The sequence below is a fragment of the Thermobia domestica genome, chromosome 10 (assembly GCF_964235325.1).
Source record: "Thermobia domestica chromosome 10, izTheDome1.hap1.1, whole genome shotgun sequence".
Taxonomy (NCBI): Eukaryota; Metazoa; Arthropoda; class Insecta; order Zygentoma; family Lepismatidae; genus Thermobia; species Thermobia domestica.
In genome coordinates, this window is record NC_137463.1 from 35,645,680 (window position 1) to 35,656,867 (window position 11,188).

Consider the following 11,188-nt stretch of genomic DNA (forward strand, 5'->3'; position numbering starts at 1 on the left):
GTAGACGAGCTAGTTATTTCTTGGCTGAAGGATGGACATCATTCCGCTGTGGATGATTTACTACGAAAAAGTTACCAACAGGAAATAAACCCGATTTCAGGTTTGTTTTAAGGTGGAAAATTACGAGTTATAGAAAATGTATACTTGTATTAGTAATGGCTTATTTGTGTTATTCAACTTTGTACCTATTTTTTTCGTAAGTCTCTTCTATGCTTTAGGTAAAGTACTTTGAATAAATATTCATAATAATTGCAATTATGCATATTTGTAATTTAAATTTAACGTGGTGTTTTAGTGATTACACAAATTACAATTATGTGCATACTTTATGGAGATGCTCTCACATAGGGTACCCGAGCACCTTTATAAAATATGAAAAACTGATTTTTCAAGATTTTTGTGAGAAAAATACTGTGAACTGAGAAACTATAACCTTTTCCATCTTTTGGAATGCGTTCAGAAATTAACACTTGCAAGAATACTCTCTTAGTACAAGTATATTTTAGGCACACACTAATTTCCCCCCACCTCGAAGTGTTGCAATTTCCTCACTGACAAACACTTTACCATTTGACATTGTAAAGGTCAGATCCACCTTTTTGTAACAGAGTGGTGCTTGAGCGATTGACTAGAAATTCAAACTCCGATTAGTGACAATTTCACAGTCTTGTTTAGTACAAGTGTAAATTCTTTAGTCAGTACAGAAGAGGCCGTGTATCGTGTTCAGAGTTGATGACGATGAATTTTGGAGAGTCTGAATAGGTCACAGTGGATGAGAGAGGTTCATGGTGAGTGGTGGGTCATGGTGGGTCAGAGTGGGTCACGGTGGGTGGTGGGTCAGAGTGGGTCACAGTGGGTGGTGGGTCATGGTGGGTCACAGTGGGTGGTGGGTCATGGTGGGTCGTGGGTCAGAGTGGGACATGGTGGGTGGTGGGTCAGTGGGTCGTGGGTCACGGTGGGTGGTGGGTCAGTGGGTCGTGGGTCAAGTTTTCATTGTCCCACGCCAACTCTGGTATACTCCTGTCCTGCTTATGCCATACTAGAAAGCTTAATGAGCATGTACTTTAGAATCAGAATCAGTCTCATCTTAGTAAGTGAAGTGGTTATCGCATAGTGTCAAGTTTTAGATTTACAAATAAAGTTTTTTCTCGACTTTCTTTAAAAAGTGGTCTGTATCGTTTATTTATTAAGAATTTACATCGAATATTTTGATCTTGTCTCGCTTTCGAGACAAGACAAGATAGAATTCCTCGAACAAGACCCGAGTTCAACCATGCTTCTATTTTCATGACGAGACACCAAGGCATGGCAGTGTGTTTTCGAGACAACACAACCTTAAATCTTGTCTCATGAGCATCCTTACATAGTTCTAGTATTTTCTACTTCTAGCATTTATATATTCTAGGATTTCTAATTGCTACACCAATGTTTTTCTATGCCTTCTATTTCTAGCGTCTGTACGATTTTATAGGTATCCCGTATATTGTCTTAGTCTCTTATTTTTCATGCCTGTCTAGGCCTTCTGCTCCTAACACGTGTATTGCTTGATATTCTGTTTCTGGCGCCTATGTTGTTCTAGGTTTTTTAATCTCAGCGATCATTTTGTTCTACGCTTTCTAATTCCAGAATCTATATTGATCTAGGTCCTCTGTTTCTAGTACTTGTACTATTTGGTCTAGGAATTAATTCGTGCGGTTGGACAAGAGATGGCGCAACGAACGGAGCGTCCCACAGTTCCGTGTATCCACACATGTGTTGCAAACCCCTGTCATCGCGTATCGTTCGTAGTATAGGGCAGTGGATTAAAGCGTCAACAACACCAGTTTGTAGTTAAGTGAACATGGCGCAATTTGTGCCTGATAAAGTGTTTTTGCGGGGTGTCCTGCTGCATTACTTTAACATGCAGAAAAGTGCGACTGAAAGTCATCGTATTTTGGTGGAAGTGTATGGTGACCATGCTCTAGCTGAGCGAACGTGTCAGAAGTGGTTTGCATGGTTTAGAAGTGGTGATTTCGGCTTGGCAGACCAAGAGCGAGCTGGACAGCCAAAAGAATTTCAAGACGAAGAATTGACAGCATTGCTCGAGCAGGATTCGTGTCAAACGCAGGAACAACTTGCAGCAGCATTAGGCGTTGATCATACAACAGTCTCCAAACGCTTGAAAGCCATGGGAATGATTCAAAAGATGTCACATTGGGTTCCACATGAATTGAAAGACAGAGACGTTGAAAGACGAAAAACCATTTGCGAATTGCTGCTTCAACGACAGAGCAGAAAAGGGTTTCTGCATCGAATTATTACGGGTGATGAGAAGTGGATCCATTACGAGAACCCTAAACGAAAAAAGGCCTGGGTGAAACCAGGTGAACCAGGTCCATCACAACCAAAACGAGATATTCACTGTGCAAAGGTTATGCTGTGCATATGGTGGGATATGAAAGGTGTGGTGTACTATGAGCTGCTGCAACCGGGTGAAACTATGAATGGAGAACGTTATCGACGACAATTAATGCGTTTGAAGCAAGGTCTGGCCAGAACACGACCAGAATGGGAGAACAGACATGATAAACTTATTGTTCAACATGATAACGCTCGCCCACATGTCGCAAAACCGGTGAAAACCTATTTAGAAAATGTCGGATGGGAAGTTTTACCCCACCCGCCGTATTCACCAGACGTTGCTCCTTCGGACTACTACTTGTTCGATTGCATGAACAACGATTTGATTGGACAGCGGTTTACTTCTTCAGAAGATATCGAAACATGGGTCTCTGACTGGATCGCTTCCAAGGATGAGGACTTCTTTCGCCACGGAATCCGTATATTGCCTGACAGATGGGCGAAAGTGGTGGCTAGCGATGGACAATATTTTTCTTAAGGTATTTATGTATTTTGTGTTTGTACTACAGCTTCAATGTGTGCGTACCAACCGCACGAATTAATTCCTAGACCAAATATATTCAATTCCTTCTAGCGCCTATATTACTCTAGCACTTTTATGTTAATACTATAGTCTTTGTTAATCTAGAAAGCCTAGAGTAAGCAAATGAAATGAAAGAGCATGCCCTCGCCAACGCAAAATATTGTATGATCAAATAAAAACAGATTTGTGAATCTCTTAAAATATACACATGGATAGAAATTGTACTCCTGGTTAAAATGACTTATTTGCACTTCCGTTACCCCTTTATTCAAATTGAAAGTGATGGAACATAACCACCTCTCATTTAACGTTCATAGTCATAGAGCAAAAGTGATAAGAGATAGGGAGGAGCGTTTTTTTTTTTTTTTTTTGAATCGATTCAGCATCCCAAGAATAGGTTCCATCATCTCCATTAACCTTCTATTTAAATTAGAAGTGACAGAAATCCATTATAATTTCCGCTTCCAACATTGATTTCCATAGAGCATCAGTAAGAGATAATCGCAAATAACTCTTTGATGTGGACTCAGTATACCAAAAGTAAGTTTCATTTCAGACTTTCCCTCTTTTCAAACCAGAAGTACGAGGGTGGGCTGATAAGTTCTCGGCCCCACCCAGAAGGCCTTAAGCTGCAGGCATGAAAGTGTGCGACTATTCAACATAGTCCCCTCGAAGGTCAACACACATGGCACTTCGATGCTGCAACTTCTCCAACCCCTCCAAAACAAAACAAAATCTCAAGGTCTGCAAAAAACTGGTCCGTAGCTGTTATCACCTCTTCATCACTGTGAAATTTCTGTTCTTTCAATGCTGTTTTGAGTTTTGCAAACAGATAATAATCAGAAGGGGGAAGATCTGGCGGGTAAGGTGGGTGGTCAATGCACTGAAACCCTAGGTCCCTCAGAAAATCTACTGTTCTGCCAGCCTTGTGGACGGGAGCATTGTCCTGCAAGAACAAGACACCTCGTGTCAACTTTCCCCGGTGCTTTTCTTTAATAGCGTCCTTTATCTTAGCCAGAAGACTGCAGCAATACTCTACAGTTGTGGTTTGGCCCTTTGGAAGGTAGTCTGAGAGCAAAACACCATCCTTATCCCAGAATATTGAGGCAAGCACTTTCCCTGCGGACTTTTGTGCTTTGAATTTTTTGGGCCTTGGAGATCCTGAGTGGCGCCACTCGCATGACTGCTGTTTGGTTTCCGGATCAAAGTAATGCAACCACGTTTCATCTTACGTAACAAGCCGATTCGAAAAATCGAATTGGAGTTCGCAAAATGCCGTAAAATCACCTGCGATGATCTCACACGTTCGCATTTCTGATCCGCGTACAAACATTTCGGAATCCATTTCGCAGAAATCTTGCGCATGTCCAACTGATCATGGATTATTGACCCAACACGTTCTTCGGATATGTGCAGTTTGTCAGCTGTGACTTCTGTTGCAGGAAGAAGAACTTCATTACACCTCGCAACTCCTCTTTGGTGAATTTGACATCTGGCTCTGCCATGGTTCATTCAATTACCTGTAAAATAAAAACCGTTCATGGTAGAATCGTGAAATTTGATACTTAAACATATAAAAGATCAACATTTCACATGACATCAATTATATCAGGGTAGTACATTCGGAAGGGGGTCGGGCCGAGAACTTATCAGCCGACTCTCGTAGCAGAAATCTACGGTTTATTCTTTCAACACAAATTGCCATAGTGAAAAGAAACATGATTACATAGGGAGAAGCAGTTTTGATACGGATTCAGTCAGGTTTATCTTTTCACTTTATTTTCCAGTTGTAACCGCAAGTGGCCACGTTTCGCTCAAAATTTATCTTCTTAGAATATAAACTGTTAGAGATAACAGTTTTTTCATGTGGATTCAACGTCATAAGAATAAGTTTAACCTCGATTAGAGATAACAGCTTTTTTCATGTGGATTCAACGTCACAAGAATATGTCTATGGATATTTGTAATACTGTATCATCCTTAGTTTCCAAGATAACACGTTTTCGAAAGTTTTCATTTATCATGTAGTTTGGAAATATATGTAATATGCTGTAGTGCTATTTTTTTAAATACAACTTTACGTTGGATTATTACACAGTTAATCTGGTAACTTTGTAGACCATTTGAAACCTTTTCCTGTTGATATTTGCTTCTTACCTATAGTTTAAACTTACAAGAGCGTTTCAAAATAAATGGTTAGTAGGGAGTGTATGTACTGTATATAACTGTTAGGGTTTAGTGAGTTACGCTTAGGCATTGTTTAAAAGTAGCGGACAAGGTGTTTATTGTGAATAACAGAGTTGCCAACCTCAGAGAACAGAATTATCGATTTTTATCATTAAAATTATCATATATTACAAAATGTTATCATATTTTCGTTATGCACATGGTAATTGTGGAAACAAACTAATAATAACAATAATATATAATAAACTTATCTAATAATCTTAATTTCGAACTCCAAATCGGTGTCATTGTCTTCACCAGTTTTTAAAAGTCCTTATTAACCCTACTCCGAATAACAACAATATTTCCACCCCCTCCTAAACGCAATTGAATTTAAAGAATGGATGCGGGGTTGCAATTTGTCAATTCTCAAATCGTTATTGATTTATTTTAACGGGAATGATTGTTAAAAACTTCAGCGCGTGTATTTTGTAATTATTCAATGCAAATCTACAATTTATTTGCACATTCAAAAACTGAAAAAGAAAGTGTACATTCTAAAAGTATCGTATATTATTTTCATTTATTATCACAAGGGTATTATCGTATATCACGATAAATTATCGTATAGTTGGCAAGCTTGGCTGAATAATCACACTAAATGTTGAGAAGTGGTGAGAACAAATGAAGGACCTTACTACGTATTATAAAGAACATAAATAGCGTATAATTGTGTTGATGATGGAGTGGAGTTATAAGTGGCTGAAGTTATTTGTAGGTGAATATAAGCAATAAGTGTAGGGTTGCCATATTTCAAAAATGAAAATGCGGGACGCTACTAAATTACGAGAATCTTTGAAATGTTTAAAATGAAAAGAAGTGTTATATATTAATTCACTTTCTTCCATTAGATAGAGTTGTTCAAGTATTACGTAATCACATTTTTAGTCATTTAAATAGACTAAAGATAGGAATAAGATTGAGCAGTAAAATCTTTTGTCCCTGGCCCAATCAAACGAATGCTTCGTTCAATGTCAAAGTAGTTAAATCGTGAACTTAATTAAATCTATGTTTTATGTATTCAAGTCTTTTTCAGCTTTTGAATTGCCACGGTCAGAATTAAAATAGGATAATTATATACCTAATCCTGAGAAAAGCAAACTATAATAGTCCCTTCCTTTCTTCTTCGCTGAAATCCGGGACATTTAAGCGTCCCGAGAAATATTTTCGGGACGCCGGGGCGCAGATCTCGATTCCAATATGTTCCCGGATTTTCCGGAAGGAATGGCAACCTTAAATAAGTGGCTGAAGATTTTGTAATTGGATATGAGCCAGAAGTGGCTATTGATATTTTAGGTTGAAAAGCCAAGTGTGGCTGCTGATATTTTAGATGTATGATAATGCCAGGTGTGGGTAAAGTATTGGAATACTTTTGGGGATCTAGGAAAGTTCTTGTTTAATTCAATGTCTACAGTGGTAGACGAGTGACTTGATCTAATAGTATAAGCCAATTAAAGATTAACTGTAAAAACGAAGTGATATTGTCATTTATTGGTTATCTCTAGTAAAATTGAAAAGTTAATTAAAGTAAATACCTTTGCTCATAAAAAGATAATTCAACAGCATAAAAAAGAAAAAAAAATTAAATGAAATACCTGTCTCTCTAAAGATGTATTCTTATATTTCAAGTAGCTCTTCTCTAGCGAATTTTCTTCGGCGGCCAATAACTGCAAATCAAGGTTTTGATTGAGATAAAGGTTATACACAAATGTACGAAGTACAGGAAGTCAACTAATGAGGTTCTATTGACTAATTATATTGTCTACTCTGAAGATTAGTATAAGTTGGAACCAAATACTCAGAACCTAGCTTTCTCCGGTTAAAGATTGTGCTATGCACTGCATCCTTGACTGTGACCGTGGAAATGTTCAAAATTAAATACTAATTTCATAAATATTTAACTTGTTTACACTATAACAGAAGAGATGTAGTAAGGAGTGTGTTTTGTTCTTTTTATTTTACTCTGGAGCAGACGGCAATAAAAATTAAATATGTATGTATACAAAGTTATTACTAGACGCTGTTTTATTTTCAGAAAACAAAAACAAGGTAGTGCTAGTCTCGATGTTTCATTCAACAACCTGACGTGGAAATAAAATGAACTCGTGTCAAAACCTTTATTGTACCTTTTACTTTCAAATTAAATATTTTGTAAAGTTACATCCTCTGTAATTTTATTTATTATTTTTTTTTTTAAAAATAAAGAGCTTTGAATGTGAATATGCACATCCAAGATCTATAATGAACTCCCACTCCGAATCAAGGAGGAAAGTAATTCCAAAGCATATAAAAGGTTAATTTTACAGTGGTTAAAAAAATCAAAACGTATTTAAAAAAAAATATTCTCAACTAAAAATAAGAATTATAAATGTTATATGTTACGGTAAGAAAACAAAAAAATAAATAAAATTCGAGAATCAGGCTCTCACACAAGCATTTGCTTATGTGAGCCATTTTCTATCTTTTCTTTATTTTTTGCATAAGAAATACAAAAATTTTCGCAATATAGAAACAAATGCATTGCGTTAATCTGCCCGACACAGGAAATTAAACATGACTTCTGGAAGTCGGAAGTCCTGTCATCTATGAATACTGGATACGTTAAACTCTATTAATAAAGGGAATCTAGAAAGTCCAATTTCCTTTTAGATAAGTAATAGCACAATTAGCACAAGCGAGAAGCAATAGCACAAGTATGAAGTTTGATTTGTCAATTTCTGTAGCAGTTAACTTTTTTAAAAAATTATTTTATTTTATTCCATTAGTATTTTGTATATTGTTATTTTGTAATTTAGAATATTTTAATTTTGTATGTATGTAATTTAATATATTGGATACACCCAATATATTACATTTTCTTCTTTCTTTAAATAAATAAGAATGGAAAGAATTAGTTGGGTTGAGCGAAAACGAATAAGAGAGTGTTAGAAATGGTGGGGGGGAAAAGAACACTTTTAGATATTATTAACAAGAGAAAGAGAAACTGGTTGGGACATTGCCTAAGAAGAAATTGTATCATGAGGGACGTCATATAGGGTATGGTGGCGGGAAAGAGAGGGAGGGGGCGAAGGAGACTACAATTAATGGATGATATTAAAACAGAAAGATCATACGCGAAGACAAAAAGGTTAGCGGAGGACCGTGGAGCATGGAAGCTTCTCAGCTGCGGCAAGTGACCTGCCAGTAAGGGCAGAATACCTATGATGATGATGATGGTGATTAAATAAATAAAAAAAATTGCGAAATAATGTTAGTAGTGCGTAAGATTCACTTTTAACTCAATTTTTGTCACATAAATTCAATACATTTACAAAAGGGTGGAAATGACGAGGGACAAAAGGGGACGACATCTTCTTAATATGCTAAAGTTTTTATTCAAAAGAAAGAAGATTTGAAATTCTTAATCTGATTTTTGATATAAAACTGATAAGGAAGAGAAGGATGATGTTTATTACGACTTATTGCAATATCACTCTTTACATTAAGTAAGACTAAATCCAAAGTTTTGTCGTAATAGTTTTTAATAGAATTATATGATTGTAAATTATATAGAGAAAAAAAAATAGTTAATGAAATTTGATTGCTGAAAGGGCCTATCCGATTTGCCATAAGGACCAGACTGTGTCACGTGATCAGGTCAAAAGTCATGTTGCGTGCTAAATTGAGTCCGGAGATTCCAAATTCAGATGTGAGATAGTTCAAGCACGTAAACTTCGCATGGGGCGTCCTGGGTAATTCGAAGAAGATGCATATACTTTATCACTATTATTGATTTTACTCAAACAACTTAACTTTTGACAATGTTCTATCCATATTTACCTTACGTGCTATACAGCGCTTTTAAGCTCTTCAGTATGTCTTTGCAATAAGCTTTTAATCAGTCAGCTCTTTATTATAGTTTTCGACATATGTTTACGACCTCATTTTTTTTCACAGATTTTTCATCGACTTTAATGTCGATGTTTCGTGATTTTTTGGGCTATGTTCCACCCATTTTAGGACAATTTATGTTTTGAATGTAGAATCTACATAATCCGTTCTATACCTAAGTTAATTTTCAGCCATGAGATACGTGGAAGAATTATTTGTTTTCATTGATTTTGCATTGACAATAATGTTAAGGTTTCGTGCCTTTTTTTTAGACTGTGTTCCATTAAATTTTAGGACAATTTCTTTTCTGAATGTAGAATCTCCATAGTCCCTTCTACATTTAAGTAGAATTTTAGCCATCTCCCCCAAAGTCTGTTCACATCACTGCAACCGGATAGGGCCTTTTATGTTCCTAGTGTAATACGAAATGATTCGTTATTATTATTATTATTATTATTATTATTATTATTATTATTATTATTACACGGAGAAAAATACATAATCCAGTCGGCATGTAAATGCTGTTTTTACCAGGTTTCGCGCGTCACCACATTAAGTAATATTGTTTCATCCTTAGTACGATCTACACCACCCTCCAGCGAAAATTTTGTATTGTGGGACTACAATTTCAAATCTAGAATTAACGCCATACTCATTCTGACGGTGGTAACTTACGTATATAATGTTGCTACCACCTTTCTACGACTGTCTCCGCTTGGTTCTTTCTAAATCTGTGACTCCCTACCTTACCAGAGTAATAAGACGTCATATCATTCTCTGAGAAGAAAAGAGAGGAAAGATGATTTTAACACGACGCCGAACTCCGGACTTGGCATGGGATTCCCACCTGCTGTACTTTTATACATGAAATTACATTACTTAAGGAGCGCACCTCGTAAATACGATGTATCCACACGGAAATCCTAGTCCTTTTTTTCTCAGTGTATTATTATTATTATTATTATTATTATTATTATTATTATTATTATTATTATTATTATTATTATTATCATTATTATTATTATTAACACTAAAATCATATAACTAAATGAATCAGGAGAAAAGTTTATTACGAAACTTAGCCATGTTTATTATTACTCAAAATTTCCAATTTTTTCGTCTTGCTTATTAACTTTCGTAGTACGGCGCCCCTAGGCCCTAGCTAAGTAAGCCTAATGATAAATCCGGTCCTGCCTATGATCTGTAAAATAATAGATATGTAAACAATCAGAGCTTTGTTTCTCTTTCCTTTGACATCACTTTTATGTATGTGCATGTAAATAAAAGTGAGTTAATAATGTTCGTAATCAAGAAGATCATTATAACTTACATTGATATACCTTATTCCGTACATCAATTTGAGAAAAAACAGCAATACAGCTTGAAAGCAATTTTGAACATAGTTACTACATGCAGTAAAGTAATTATATATATATATATAATGTGTGTGTGTAGTTGGTATATGCATTACTCATGGAATAAATGACATAAAGTACACTTGCCTGAAAATCTACTTTAACATAACCAACATTGTTTAATTCGCAACTGAAATTCCAGGAAGATGAAAAAGAAAACTCTAATGGACCTAATATTAGAAATAAACAAGGACAAACAGATAGTTACTGACCTATTGCCTTGACTTTAGCACTTAAAAAACACTGGGAACAATCTATTCTATATCGGCTCAATGGCAGGGCCGGATACATGTTTTACATTCAACACAAATCTTTGCTTAAAATACAGTATAACTGTTTCAAGAACATTGTGGTCATTTTGGTCAGCATTTTATACAAAAATATATGAAAATGACAATTTATACTGATTTAAAACGTGCATTCATGCAAGTATGTTAATGTCACCTTACCTAATCTTTCTCATGCATACACAACATACTTTTAAAAAAGTGAACATTTGACAAGAACATAACGTAGAGGGTTTGTTTGTAAAGTAATTAAACTGGGTCTGGCAAAAAGAATTTATTGATCCGATTGATACATATTGTTAAAATTCTTCAAAATCGGCTGCTTGGGCGTCGATATACCGCTGCCAACGCGATTTCCACGCTGCAAAGACTCCCTGGAAGTCAGCTGCTGTAACCTCTTTCAGACACTGTGACAGCCGGGAGAATGACGGGAACGCCATCGAAACAATGGCCCTTCAGGCTTCTGT

At 36.0% G+C, this 11,188-nt stretch overlaps 1 protein-coding gene across 1 annotated transcript in view; it reads right to left on the bottom strand.

The window, feature by feature from the left end:
* The window catches only part of cu (NADP/NADPH phosphatase nocturnin), a 114,144-nt gene extending 107,381 nt beyond the window's left edge, over positions 1–6,763 (bottom strand). The window contains exon 1 of the mRNA XM_081728017.1: positions 6,745–6,763. The gene's annotated coding sequence lies outside the window, so the exon portion shown is untranslated. The remainder of the gene's footprint in view (positions 1–6,744) is intronic.
* Between the last annotated feature and the right edge of the window lie 4,425 nt (positions 6,764–11,188).